The sequence below is a fragment of the Herpailurus yagouaroundi genome, unplaced genomic scaffold (genome assembly GCF_014898765.1).
Source record: "Herpailurus yagouaroundi ecotype Mexico unplaced genomic scaffold, PumYag 142, whole genome shotgun sequence".
NCBI classification, from domain to species: Eukaryota; Metazoa; Chordata; class Mammalia; order Carnivora; family Felidae; genus Herpailurus; species Herpailurus yagouaroundi.
This window is the reverse complement of record NW_024412397.1, coordinates 30224775-30240534: the sequence shown is the minus strand read 5'-3', so window position 1 is coordinate 30240534 and position 15760 is coordinate 30224775. Positions and strand designations below refer to the sequence as shown.

Here is a 15760-nt window from a genome sequence, read left to right as displayed (position 1 = left end):
ATATATTTCTAATGATTGGCTTTCAATTCGTACTTATTCTGTATTTCAATATTCTTATTCAACTACATAACTGAGGTATCTATCTATGCACTATTTTACCATAAAATACTAAGTTGATGAAGCTGCTAAACAAGGAAATTTGTTTTCATGTGTGAGATGTCTATGATTAGAAATTTGACAGTTGGGATATCTTCTTGTTTTTATCATTTGGGCACCATTGCTTCAGTGTCATCTGGCTACAACCATTTAGAGAAGTGGGTATAAGAGAGAAACATAAAGCGGATCTATGATTTCTAGTTGCCAAAAGTATACATTCAACTGCTAAAACATTGGTGGCCAATGATCTGCTACTTACATTATTTTATAGGTTCCTTAGTTTTAAAGCATTTACCTTAGTTTCCTTTGACTAATTATAGTAACAGAGTCAGTCTGATACATACAAAGATTGAGAGGTTCCCTAAGGGAGAAATTTCTAAAGCACTAGGATGACTGAGGATTTAACAAAACACCTCTTTCAGGGGATAAATACTGACTACAATTCTTTTTAAGAGAGATAAAGCCTTTATTTTCACTATTAGAAATAAGTCCAAAATGAGTCCTCCTTCTATGAGGGACAGTGGAGTAATTCACATTCATTTTTGAGGCATCAGGGCATATACCATATCTTTTCTCAGCAACGTATACTGATGTTTTATAAGGCATCATTAGTGGGAGGATTACATATTTTGGAAACACCAAAATTTGAAAAAAAAATTGTTCTTTAAAAAAGAAGAATTAGAGCATATATGATTTCCCCACTTGTATTTTGTTGGTATCTGGTTCAATTGCCTGGATAATGAGGTGAGCCCTTTGTGTACAGGACAGAGGCACAGAGAAGCTTATCTGGAATTGGAGGTGGTCACGGGGCTGTGAGGGAACTTCAGCAGTTCCCTGTCATCTTTCAGGTGACATTAGACTGTGGGATTTCCTAAATGCATTACATCACACTTTCATGGATTTATTTATAAAATAAATGGCTCCCTCCACCTTCTGTTCATGATATGGCCATAGTGACTCAGATATCATACAGCAAGCATTTTTTAAATGTACAATCAAGTGGGTTTTCTTCCTTTAGCTTAATGTAAAAATAACATGCTCATTTTAGAAAACTATTTTTTAAAAATGATAAAAAAATAAAACCAAATAAACAGCTTCCTCAGGAGGACAAGAATATAAATACATACCATGCCTACCTACCTTGCTAGAAAAGAGACAATTGTAGGTGAGAGGAATGGAGAAAGTGGAACGGGCCCGACTGTCTCCCTCCCAACCCTCCACAACTCCTAGAGGAAGCAATAGAGTAGCGGGGAGAGTGAAGTTTAGAGGAAGCAATAGAGTAGCGGGGAGAGTGAAGATAATAAAGACCCAAAGCCCTCTTTCTTGAGGTAATTCTGAGAAGTAGCAGATCTTTCAGAAACTATGCACAGTGAGGAACAGTCAACTAGGGGTGACTGTGAGGCTTTTATTTTAGATTGGATTATTTCCCAGTTCCTTTCTCTCCTATAGCACTGTTTTATATCTGCATGCCTCCCCTGAGCTCATGGACATTGGAGTATATTAAATTTGGAATCGGGCTATAAAAATTGCTTTTTCCAGTGTGATGTTAGCAACCACAACCTGAACAGTTGCTTGAAAATGTAACTTCTGGTTGAACATGTCCTCTTACACTGCTGTCATTTGCTATGAGAATGAAAATTCCTTGGGTAAATGCATGGAGCTTCTCAGTAGTCTGAAGCTAAATCCAGCCTCATCTGAACTCATTGAACCTCAGTTGACCCCACACATATACCAGAAGTAAATGGTCTTCACTGTAAGTCATTGAGTATTGAGGTGGTTTGTTGTCCAGCACTATTAACCAGCAGATTGCTACAGATGTCCAGTCAATTGGCCTGAAACTATCTCCAAGTTCTCCAGCCACAAGTGAGATGAGGAGAGACCCAAATACTTCCCTGTAGCCAAAGAAGATAAATATGAGGAATGGGGGAGAGTACCTCCAGGTCAATTAGGCTTCTAACAGAAACAACAATGTAAGTCACATTGTGTGTGTGTGTGTGTGTGTGTGTGTGTGTGTGTGAACTGAGAAGTTTAAAAGCTTCTTAACAACAAGATAATTACAGCCTCGAATTAGTGCACTAAAATAAACACAAAACTTGGTATACTAGAAAACGGGGGCAAATCAATTATATAAAATTAGGGTGTACTGACCTTCAAAGTTAGCTGGTCCTCACATTTTCTCTCTTAGGAATGTGAAAGTGAAGAAACCACTTGGTTTGGGTTAGAAAGGCAACAAATCAGTGCACAGAACTGGAGTTGGAAGTATGGCAAGCTTAGAACCCTATGAAAGTCAAAGCTATGATGGGGCTGAAAACAGTGAGTTAGCACAGATAGCTATTAGAAGAGAGAAGTGATTTCAACTCAGAAAAAAATCAGACACACAATGAGGAAGAGATGTAATTAGTAGACAACCTGTACAGCTACTTGGGTTGCTGGCAGTTTCCTGATTATATTTCTAAATCTTTTGATATTTATTCTGGCAATCAAATATCCATTACTTAAGTAATTTGGCTGGTTCTCTGTTAACCTGCAACACACAAAACAAAACAAAATACCTCTGTTATTTAAGCACCTGACAATTTGAAATAAGGCTAAAAACAATAACTTGTTTATATTTTTATATCCAATAGTCTTTTTTTTTTAATTTTTTTTAACGTTTATTTATTTTTGAGACAGAGAGAGACAGAGCATGAATGGGGGAGGAGCAGACAGAGAGGGAGACACAGAATCGGAAGCAGGCCCCAGGCTCCGGGCCATCAGCCCAGAGCCCGACGCGGGGCTCAAACTCACAGACCGTGAGACCGTGACCTGAGCTGAAGTCGGATGCTTAACCAACTGAGCCACCCAGGCGCCCCTATCCAATAGTCTTTGATTCTAAAATAACACATGACAACATGGCAAAGTTTACTCTGGGTGGCTGACAGACCTTTTATCTCATTACAAATGGCACCAATTTGTTTCAAGGGCCTCTCTTCATGAGTAGGTCTGGTAAAGTTTTGGGGTGATGGGGGGCTCATGGGGTCCAGAGCCGATGGCTAAGAAAGAATTCTTGAAGATGTCTTTGGTGCAAAAAGGTGATTTCATTAAAGTATGGGGACAGGACCCACGGGCAGGAAGAGCTGCACTGGGGTAGTGACATGTAATTCATTATATACCCTCAGATTGGGAGGGGTAAGAGTAAGTCTCCAAGGAATTTTAGAAGCAAGGTTTCCAGGACCTCGAAGGGCTAGCTATTGCTAGGGAAATGCCATTTATTACCATTTAATAAAACTTCAGTCATGAGACCCTTCAGATGTATATCGAGGGGCCATAAGCTTGGAATATGATTGCCAGCATGTATCTTGGGGCAGTTGAGATAAAGGAAGTTGACTTACAGGATCCTAGAGGTTGGGATAATGTTAAGCTAAGGTTCTCTTTTGCCCCTAGCAAAGTGTCATTATTGAGGTAGCTGAGCTTCTAGAGGGAGGTCACTCTGCTGGTTTCAAGAACTTGTTAATGGGCTATAGGCAGTAAGGGAATTTAATTTTTCATTTGTCTTAGTTTTCCACATTATCATGGCAAGCATTTAAACTCCCTTCCTTTGTTCTTGGGTAGTTGAAGTATCCAAAGAATATCACACAGATCCCACTGGCGTGGGAGGGGGCATGCTAGCTTATACTTTGCCCCTCAGCCTGCCTCATGCTCCCTCATCAGGTCTGTGTGTTTCTCCAATTTCCAATATGACTCAAAATTGTAATTTTTTTTTGGCATCATCCCAGGACTGCATGCCATTTTAGCAGAAATGGTGAATCCATTTCTAGGGGATACTAAGAAAATTCTTCTTAATCCATATTATCGCCTCAGGAGAATAGAAATGCCCATCTCCATTCACTAGTGCCATTCACTTCTTAACTATAAGAGAACTAAATGCCACCTCTCTGTGGTGTACAGACTTCTACCCTCACAAAGCAGCCAAAAAGCTAGGTCAACACAGGGAATTTGACCCCATAACTGAAACACTCTTTTTTTTTTTAATTTTTTTTCAACATTTATTTATTTTTGGGACAGAGAGAGACAGAGCATGAACGGGGGAGGGGCATAGAGAGGGAGACACAGAATCGGAAACAGGCTCCAGGCTCTGAGCCATCAGCCCAGAGCCTGATGCGGGGCTCGAACTCACGGACCGCGAGATCGTGACCTGGCTGAAGTCGGACGCTTAACCGACTGCGCCACCCAGGCGCCCCTGAAACACTCTTTTAATTGGGGGTGGAGTAAGAAGGAAGGAAAAAGAAAAATTGCACAGACTGCCTATGGAGTATAAGCAAGCCCTGCAGATTCATTTACGTATCTAAATTTAGCCAAATTTAGGCTCCTCACAAGCTCTCTTCCTTCCTTTAACTCACCACTTTAAAAGGATTTGCAAAGAGGTTCCCTGAAGTGAAATTGAAGCTGAGAGAAAACAGTGAAATATACTTATGTTTTCTCACTTGAATATTCTGAAGAAATATATTTAGCCTATATTTTTAATTTATGATGTACTCTTAACAATGACATTTCATTACTTATATGAATCATCAAAGAACTTAGAATTTAATACTAATATTGGCCTTGCTGAATTATAGAAACAGTAAGATCATTGACATATAGTATATGACTATGGCAATGATAATTTAGATAAATTATGCTCTAAACCCTTCATTTGCTTAATTATCTGAATATTTCAGTAAAAATGGCCTGGATTACAACACCAAGGTCACAATCTATAACAAAAAGAAATGGTATGCTGGACTTAATTAAAATTAAAAATTTCTGCTCTGTGAGACACTGGCAAGAAAGTAAAAAGACAAGCCACAGGCTAGGAGAAAATATTTACAAAATATATTTCTGATAAAGAGTGCCTTTATTGGGCATCTTTTGTATATTTGGATAACAAACATCCAAAGTAGTTTTTGGATACCAAACTCAGCAATAAGAAAACAGACAACCTTATTTAAAAAATGGGCCAAAGACTTTAACAGACATCTCACCTTAGAGATACAGATGGAAAATAAGCATATGAAAGGATGCTCCACATAATAAGTCATCAGAAAAATACAAATTAAAAAACAATGAGATACCACTACATACCTATTAGAATGGCCAAAATCCAAAAGACTGACAACACCAAAGGCTGGTAAGGATGCTGAGCAATAGAAACAGTCATCCATTGCTAGTGGGAATGCAAATTGGTACAGCAAATTTGGAAGACAGTTTGTTTCTTACAAAACTAAACATACACTTTCCCATATGATCCAGTGATTGTGCTCCTTGGTATTTACACAAAGGAGTTGAAAATTATGTTTACACAAAAATCACATCTATGTTTATAGCACACATCTATAAACACACAGATTTTTGTTTTATTATTATTATTATTATTATTATTATTATTTTAGAGATAGCATACAGGGGGTAGAGGGGTAGAGGGGCAGATGGAGAAAAAGAGAGAATCTCAAGCAGGCTTCATGCTCAGTGTGGAATCTGACATGGGGCTTGATTTTATGACCCTGGGATCTGATCTAAGCCAAAATCAAGAGTCAGATGCTCAGCTGACTGAGACACCCAGGCATGCCAAACACACAGATTTTAAGAGTAGCTTTATTTATAATTGTCCAAAATTCAGTAGGTGAATGGATGAATAAGTTGTGTGTATTCAGACAATGGGATATTATTCAGTACTAAAAAAACATGAGTTATCAAAAAAGACATTGAAGAAGCTTAGATGCTTATTACTAAGTGAAAGAAGCCAGTCTGAAAATGCTGCACCCTGTATTATTCCAACTATATGACATTCTAGAAAAAGCAAAATGATGGAGACAGCCAAAAGATCAGCAGTTGCCAGGAAATAGGGAGTGTTTGGTGGAGGTAATAGATAAATAGAGCACAAAGACATTTTAGGACAGTGAAACTACTCTGTATGATATTGTAACAGTAGATACATAACATTATACTTTTGTCCAAATCCACAGAATGTACAACCCAATAAACTATCAACTTTGAATAATCATGATGTGACAGTATGGAGGTTTATCAATTGAACAAATGTATCACTCTGGTCCAGGATGTTGGTCATGGGGGAGACTGTGCATGGGTAGAGACAAGGGGATCATGAGCTATTTCTGACCCTTATTTTCAGTTTTACTGTGAACCTGAAACTTCTCTAAAAATTAGAGTTTATTTTAAAAACTGGTCTAGATTGAGAAGGCATGCATTTATTTTTTATTTTTTAATGTTTATTTCAGAGAAAGACAGAACACGAGTTGGGGAGGGGCAGAGAGAGAGAGAGAGAGAGAGAGAGAGAGAGATAAAGAGAGAGACAGAATCTGAAGCAGGCTCCAGGCTCTGAGCTGTCAGCACAGAGCCCTATGTGGGGCTCCAACCCACGAACCACAAGATCATGACCAGAGCTGAAGTCGGACACTTAACCAGCTGAGCCACCCAGGCACCCCATGCATTTATTTTTTTAATCAGCCTCCATTTGACCAATATCAAGAGTATGCTTAAATATATTTTGATTGTTGGGCACCTGAGTGGCTCAGTTGGTTGGGCGTCTGACTTCGCCTCAGGTCATGCATGATCTTGTGGTTTATGAGTTCGAGCCCCACATCGGTCTCTGTGCTGACAGCTCGGAGCCTGGAGCCTGTTTCAGATTCTGTGTCTCCCCTGTCTCCGCCCCTCCCATGTTCATGCTCTGTCTCTGTTTCTCAATAATAAATTAACGTTAAAAAAATAAAACAATATATATTTTGATAGTTGCTTAATTCTTCAGTTCATCATTTGAGTGGATAGACAGGTCAATCAAGCATCATGAGTAGTTTGATCTTTAAAAAGAAAAGGCCAATACAGAGAGGTCCTGTAAGCAGGAAGTTATTCTTTTATCATTATTATTCTTTCAATCAAAGGGACCAAGGGTAGATTTATTGCATGTTTCCAGCTCATTCACCTCAACCTTTCCAGCTCATTCATTCCAACCTTTGAGAGCATTTATAGGAATTCTCTTCACAGAGTCATGAGAGGTGAACTGCTAAGAGTTCTATGATTCTTGAAAAATATTGTATTTATTCTCTGCAGACTATAGATGCAAGTAAAAGATGCTAGCATTGTGATAGGACTACTGGTTGTAGGGCAGATGATGGAACTCCTGGGAGGTAGAAGGCAGTGGTACGTAGTTGTCAGAGAAGAGTAGAGGTGGCAATCAGAATATTTTCATACATAGATATCTTTGATGATGTCTCATTGGGATCATGAGGCCCCTAGAAATAAAATCCTGCTTAATCTGATTTGGATCATAGCTCCTCAGCCAATTCTACTCCAGCAATATCTATATCTTAAACAGTAAAGAACAGTTTCTCTTGGGAAAAGAAAGAGGGGGGTGGTTTGGAGAAGCTTAAGAAAGACCTTTGCAATAATTTCCCAAGTATGTGCTTAAATTTTCCTCTGTGGTCCTCTCCAAACTAATTGGTATTTACATGATACTTGTTATAGGCACAAAAGGGTGGCTGTGGACTGGAGAAGGAAAATACCCAGACATTTTTGGAATAATTGAGTCCTGAATCTGAATTACTGTTAATCTTTAGGGACTCAGAAAGCCCTAGTAGCCTACTGGTCAGAGTGACAATTTATGCGATTTAGGAGGTAAATGGAGTTTTGGCTAAGGTTTATTCAAAGCAAAATTACCACATGGCTGTTCCCCAGTCCTTAAGTATATAGTTAGACTAGATGTACTCAGCAACTGACAGAATCCCTATGCTGATTCTACGACCCATTAGATTGGAGCTCTGGAAAAAGCCAAGTTAAAAAAAAAAGAAAAAAAGAAGAAGAAGCTCTCTATTCTTATGAAAAATAATAAAACAAACACAATAGTACGTTCATGGGAGCTTCTTGGAGATTGGTGCCATAATCAATAATTTAAAAGATATGGAGTGGTTATCCATATCATATCTCTGTTTAAATTACCAATGTGGACTGTACAGAAAATAGATGGATCTTGATGAATGAGAACAATTACCATAAACTTAATCAGTTGGTGACATCAGTTGCAGTTGAACCGCATGTATTCTCCTCAATAGAACAAACCAGCACAATCAGTGACATCTGATATGTACTTATTAATAATTTGAGTACATTTTACAGTATACAAATGTGCATAGTTTAGATTTTACCTGACTTGGGCAGTGGTATACCTTTATTCTGTTATATCAAGATTATATCAACTGTAATTAGTCGGCAAGAAATTTTATATTCTCATTTCGCACAGGACACGTTGGTCTACTCCATTGATTTTGTCATCCATGGGACCTGGTAAGCAGAATGTAGAAATGAAGAAATTTCCTGTCTTGGTAACTTGCATTTGTTACATCCAGGGGTCAGAAGATAAGCCCCATAAAAATTCAGTGGTCTGTCACTTCGTGAAACATTTAGAAATTATTCATCTGTGGCTTGTCAGGATATTTCCTTTAAAAGAAAGAAAAATTGTAACATCATGTAATGACAACTACTAAGAAAGTTTCAATTTTTTTTTTTGGTTGGGATCTTAGGATTTTGGAGGCCATATATGATATATCTGATCGTTTTGTTTCTAGTGAGTTATTAAGAAGTCCCCAAACTGGCAATTTTGACTAAGATCCAGGGAAAAATAAGGCTTTTCACCTGGTCCCAGATGATGTTCAAGCAAATCTGCCATTTGGCTCTTAAAGTGTCACGGCAGATTATAATGTCAGCAGGCTCTGAAAAGCTCTGTTAAGAGTATCATAGTGTAGTCTCCTAGAGGTTAATAACAAACCTCTGTTTCCCTCAGCAGATAACAGCTATTCTTTAAAGAAGTTGTTCTCGAACTTTTTGGTCTCAAGAACCCTTTATGGTCTTAACATTTATTGAAAATACCAAAAAGTTTTTGTTTATGTGAACTGTATCTTTTTAAAAGTTTTTATTTAAATTCCAGTTAGCTTAAATACAGTATGAGCTTCATGTGTACAATATAGTGATTCAACACTTCCATACAACACCTGTTGCTTATCACAACAAATGACTCCTTAATCCCCATCACCTATCTAACCTATCCCCCACTCACCTCCCTTCTGCTAACCATCAGTTTGTTCTCTACAGTTAAGAGTTAGTTTCTTGGTTTGCCTCTCTCTCTTTTTTCCTTTTGCTCATTTGCTTTGTTTCTTAAATTCCACATATGAGTGAAATCATATGGCATTTGTCTTTCTCTGACTTAATTCGCTTAGCATACTTTCTAGCTCCATCCATTTCATTGCAAATGGCAAAGTTTAATTCTCTTTTATGACTGAGTAATATTCCATCATATATATGTAATATACATTTGCATATATATACATATATATATATGGTGTTGATTTTAGCTATCGTGAGAGGTTTGAGGTGATAATCTCATTGTAATTTTGATATGCATTTCCCTGATGATCAGTGATGTTGAGCATCTTTTCATGTGCCTGTTGGCCGTCTGTAGGTCTTCTGTGGAAAAATGTCTATTCATGTCTTCTGCCCATTTTTAAATTGGATTATTTGTTTTTTGGGGTGTTGAGTTATATAAGTTCTTTATATATTTTGGATACTAACCCTTTATCAGATATATCATTTGCAAATATATTCTCTCCCATTTCATAGGCTGCTTTTTATTTATTTTATTTTACTTTTTTAAGTTTTGCAGACAGAAGCAACCTGGCTGTTCTTAATGCTTAATTATTTATTTTGAGAGAGAGAGAGAGATAGAGCATCAGTGGGGGAGGGGCCGAGAAAAAGGGAGAGAGAGAATCCCAAGCAGGTTCTGTGTTATCAGTGCAGAGCCTGACATGGGGCTTGAACCCATGAACCGTGAGATCAGACCTGAGCAGAAATCAAGAGTAGGATGCTTGGGGCGCCTGGGTGGCGCAGTCGGTTAAGCGTCCGACTTCAGCCAGGTCACGATCTCGCGGTCCGTGAGTTCGAGCCCCGCGTCGGGCTCTGGGCTAATGGCTCAGAGCCTGGAGCCTGTTTCCGATTCTGTGTCTCCCTCTCTCTCTGCCCCTCCCCCGTTCATGCTCTGTCTCTCTCTGTCGCAAAAATAAATAAACGTTGAAAAAAAAAATTTTTAAAAAAGAGTAGGATGCTTAACCAACTGAGCCACCCACATGCCTCCAGCATGGCTGTTGTTTATTACTTTTCCTTTGGACTGAGAGAGGAACCAGTACAAAGTCCTTCTGGAGACCCAAGCCCCACAGCAAGACCAGGGGGCAAGAGGGGCTGGGCCAACAGGAAGCCCTGCTCCAGTGTTTCCATTGAAGAGAAATGCTCCTGTACTTTTGTTGTCTTGAAGTTTAAAGGACTTGTTTCATTGTGACCAGGGAGCCAAGGGGAACCCTGTGCTGACTATGGAGAAATCTCAGGTTCACATTGCCTAATAGGTACAGATGAGGGTCAGGAGGATGAAGATGGCCAAAGAGCAACATGTTCTAACAGTTCTCCTGCTGAAGCAACTTTAGTTTCTTCTCATAGTTGAAGGCTTTGTTCATCAGGCTGTTTTTCTCCTTCTCTAGAGACTTCTTGGCCGTTTGGGTTTATCTCTGCCTCAGAGCCTAGAGTTTACAGCCTCCAGGTGCCTACTACACTGTGACATCTTCTCCTCAATCTCCTCCATCTCTAGAGCAATGCCCAGATTCTCCCACTTCTTTTTCATCATGCTACTTGCCAGGATCCCCCAGACATTATTGGACACCCGTGGGTTGCCTTTTAGTTTTGTTATTTCCCTCACTGTACAGAAGCTTTTTATTTTGATGTAATCCCAATAGTTTATTTTTGCTTTTGTTTCTCTTGCCTCAGGAGACATATCTAGAAAGAAGTTGCTATACAGACAATGTCAAAGAAGTTACTGGCTATGTTATCCTCTAGGATTTATATGGTTTCAGGTCTCACATGTAGGTCTTTAATCTATTTTGAATTTATTTTTATGTATGGTGTTAGAAAGTGGTCCAATTTCATTCTTTTGCATGTTACTGTCCGGTTTTCCCAACACCATTTGTTGAAGAGACTGTCTTTTTCTGATTGGATATTTTTTCCTGCTTTGTCAAAGATTTATTGACCATATATTTGTGGGTTCATTTCTGAGTTTTCTGTTCTGTTCTACTATTCTAGTCTGTTCTACTAATCTATGTGTCTATGGATTGTATGTTTTGATACTTACTATGTTAGAAACTAAAATTGAGGAAAAGTTAAAATACTTACTAAATAATTTATTGAGAGTAACAATAATAAACCCATTATATGACAACATAAATGATGTATTTTTATGAAATGTACACTGGTTTCTCACATTACTACCACACTCACAATACTTCTGACACAAGATGTGTGGAATATTTCTTGCTCCACATCAAGAAATTCTCTGTGACCTCAGCTGGGTGTCCTATAATTCAGTTTAATTCCAACATAAAAGGAATTAGTGCAAACCCCACAGATTAAGGAATTAGTCCCATGAGACTGCCCCACACCTTAGAAGCCAATTGCAAGTAGTAAGCCCCTGGGTTATCCACAGTTTCTGTCTACAAATTGGCTACAAATTGGACGTTCCCATGACCTCCCTCTTGGACTCAATTATTTGCTAGAACAGCTCACAGAACTCAGGAAAACACTTACTTCTATTTGCCAGTTTATCATATGATAAAGGATATGATAACATTAATAACCAGATGAAGAAATATGTACGGCCAGATCTGGAAGTACAGGAGCCTCTTTCCCTCTGAAATTAGAGTACATCATTCTCCCAGTATATGAATGTTTTCACCAACCTGCAATTTTGGGATTTTTATGGAAACTTTCTCAGGTGGCATGATCAATTATTAATTCCACTTCCAGCCCCTCTCTCCTCTCTGGAGAATGGAAGATAGGGCTGAAAATTACAAACTTGATCATGGCTTGATCTTTCTGATGACAAGCCTATATCCAGAAGCCATCCAGAAACTCACTCAGGGTCATCTCATTAGAACAAAGGATATCCAGGCAATTCCAAGAGATTTAGAATCTCTGTTTCAGGAACCAGGGTCAAAGACAAAATATTACAACAAAAGATACTCCTAGTGTTCTAATCGCTTAGGAAATTATAAGAGTTTTAGGAGCTCTGTGCTGGGAACTGGTCAAAGACTAAATGTTACCACCAAAGGTTCTCCTAGCATCGCTATTTACAAGTGTTTAGGAGGCTTGTTTCAGGAAATGGGGATCATCTATCTATCTATCTATCTATTCATCCATCCATCTTTCTATCTTTTTATCTTATTGTTTCACACTCAGCCACCTCTGTGCTGGTTCATTTGGCTCCTGAAAAAGAGATCAAAGTGAAAATAAAATAATTCATGGGTTAAAAAATATGGATGATCCCAACAAAGCCAATCTGGATACTACTACTGAATGCCCAATCTATCAGTATATCCAAGAAGACTAGCTAGTCATCTGCTGTAAGAACAGTTACATTGGAAACCATCCATTATGGATTGGGAAATGATTTGTTCTCATTTGGGCTGCACTTACATAGCATATGGATTTGCACTGACTTCCTAACACGCATCTACCAGCAATACTATCATTCTATCTGAATGTCTTATTCACCACTGTAATATCCTAGACTACATTGCTTCTAATTCAAGAAATTTATTTTGCAACAAAAAAGAAAAAAAAAGTCTAGTAATGAGCCTATTCTGAAGCAATTCACTGGCTTTACCATCACTAAGAAAAAGTGGGACTGATATATATGGTCTGCCTTTTTGAGAAATTAGTTATAAAGCCAATTAAGAGATGTTTTCTGACATACAATGCTTTTTTCCCATAAACAAAGTAGAGTGACTGAGAAACATATGATGGAAATGTGATATGTGCTTTTCAGTACAACATATAATGAACCATTCAGAGGATGCTTGCTTACTAATAATTTGACTTTAGAAACTTCAGGTGTAGTAGTCTTCATACCCAAGAAGGAATCTTTCTTTAGAAGATGATACAATACTTCATTTTAATTGTAGATTTGAATTGCCACATAGCATTTTTGGCTCTTCATGATTGTAGTGAGCCATCAGACATAGAAGGGGCAATTCTTCCCTTCCCCCTATGTCTGTTAGGATACTTACTCTTTTTTTAAAGTTTTATTATTGAATTATAGTTGACATATCAGGTACTTAATCTTGACTCTAATGGAGAAATTAATATACTAGTATATAAGGGAGATAAGAAGTGTTTATGGAACACATGGCATATTCTGAAGTTCCTCCTCCTACTGCTGTGTTGTGAAGCAATATAAAAACTCACATATACACTGGGTGTTGTATGGAAACCAATTTGACAACAAGTTTTATATTAAAAAAATTAAATAAATAAAAATATTTCTGAAACCTTAAAAAAAAAAAAAGAAATTCACATATACATAGGGCAGCCAAATGTCCTGGTTTGCCTGAAACTGTCTTCATTTATACATCTTATTACTAACATAATTACTAATATCACTCTCATAGTCAAAAGTTTCTCAGGTTAAAATATAAAGTATATTATGATCTTAATCACATTGTGAATCTTCAGAATTTGTGATATGGATTGCTCCACTAGTAAAAGACTCCCAAAAACTAGGTCTTGGTTGAGGACAAGAGGAATGTTGAATGAGCAGTGGAGAAAATGTTAAATATACCAGCCCAGCTTTGTGGCCAGCTGCAGAAATGAGAACTCTAGAACCTACTTGTTTTCTTTCTTGCTCTCTTTTATCTATCTATCTATCTATCTATCTATCATCTATCTATCCAACTATCCATCTAGATATGTATCTATAGACATATGTTTCCATCTATATATGTGGAAAGAGCTTTAGATATATACATATAGTATAATATATATAATATATAAATGATATAGACAGATATAGATATAGATGTATCTTGATATGCAGATAAACCTAGCTAATAATTTATCTAATATATATGTATGTGGGTATAATTTATTTTTTCCTACCATCTTCCTATGGCATGATGATTGTGATTAACTATAACTTAGTGCAAACTTTTCTAGCTGTAAAGATAGGATTGAAGTTAATTCTAATTCCTAGAAGAAATAATAGATGGAGCTTGGGCCATCCAATTGTAAGAAAAGGTAAGTGCATTTTCAATTATTTGAAGATTTGTGTTCTGTCAGGAAGCAGGTTCTTTCTGACGTTGTTAATTATTGAAAAATTAAGTATGGGAAGAAGTATAGGGGAACTTCTTAAATATGTAAAGATATGTATATGTGGAAATAGAAACATATGGTCTTTTTGTCTCCAATAGTTGCTTATGAACTAAATGAACTTAACAGAATTTAATGAAAACAAAAACAGTTATTATTAATGGCATACCTTTTTTTACTCATCTTAACAAAGATTTTGCTAGCCATTGTTCATTCTGTGGCCTGGCACATAAAAATTTGCATAATAAAATACATCATGAAAAACTATGGAGAAGGAAAGGAAGAAGAGAAGAGATATACAGTGACATGATTTTCCTCTAATAGCTGAAGTTTCCACAAAGGAATTCACTTATCTGATGGATTTGAAGTAATAGAGGAACTGTGCATGGTCTTGAATTCAACTTGGACATCCTATGTCATTCCAATCACACAGAAGCTAAGTAAACTCCCAAATGTTCCATTTTAATGTCTGTTGTTTGTTGCTCTATGGAGTGAAGGCTGAGACATAAAAAGTACTTGTGTCATTCCACACTTAGGCAGGCATAGCTAAAGGGAAAGAATAACTCAATTTGAAAATTGATCAGAACTCAGCTAGGACTAAAAGCTGATTCTGGGTAGGGTAGCCTTCTGGTGAGGGCTTAAAAAGTAGGAGACAGCATAGAGTTTAGAATCCTGACATGACAAACAGTGACAGAAGATTATACCTTAGTTCAGATAATAGGATCATTTTCATAAAATCCAAAGAATTAATATATACAGAATAGTTCTGACAAAGTAGAATTAAATATTAAATTAGTAATAAAGGGATACCTGAAAAAAAAATTTTGGGAAAAACCCCCAAAACACTCCTAAATATCACTAGGTCAAAAATAACATTACAGAGAAAATTCTCCACAATATTTTCAACTGAATGATAGCAAAACAAAACAAAAGAAAAAAAATCCTTCCTCCTATTAGTTTTTTTTTTTTTTAATAGCTTTACTATAGTATAATTGAACAATAATTTGTTAGGTGAGACCAGAGCAGCATTTAGTCTTGGGCCAATTATTTCCCACTACTGAAGCAAGACCCTTCTGGGTTTTCTACCCAATGCCCTGTGAAGCATGAAGGTTTCCAGGATGACTTACAGAAACAAATATTATTCGTCTACCTGTGTCAACACCAGCCACTCTTACCTCCTTGGTCTTGGTTAGTTTCCTCACGCAATTCACTAGGCAGCTGTCCGCTGAATAGGTGAGGAGAATCCTCTATAGACTTCCAGAATTCTCTCCCTCTGAATTTCTCTTTTCTCTGGTATGCTGTGAGCATCAGCCACCTCTGTCTCCCTGGACTCTCTCAGATCTGTCTTCTCAAGTAAGAGATTCACAACTTTGGCTTCAGTTCCACCTTTTAGAGCTGTGGCTTAGAAACTCTTTAGGGCAGTCAGCTGGAACTATCATTTTATTTTCCAGTTCAC

General features: G+C 37.5%; 1 pseudogene; it reads right to left on the bottom strand.

Annotated features, from left to right (window-relative positions):
• Positions 1-10510: 10510 nt before the first annotated feature.
• On the bottom strand, positions 10511-10792 carry LOC121032644 (coiled-coil domain-containing protein 167-like; annotated as a pseudogene).
• Positions 10793-15760: the final 4968 nt, after the last annotated feature.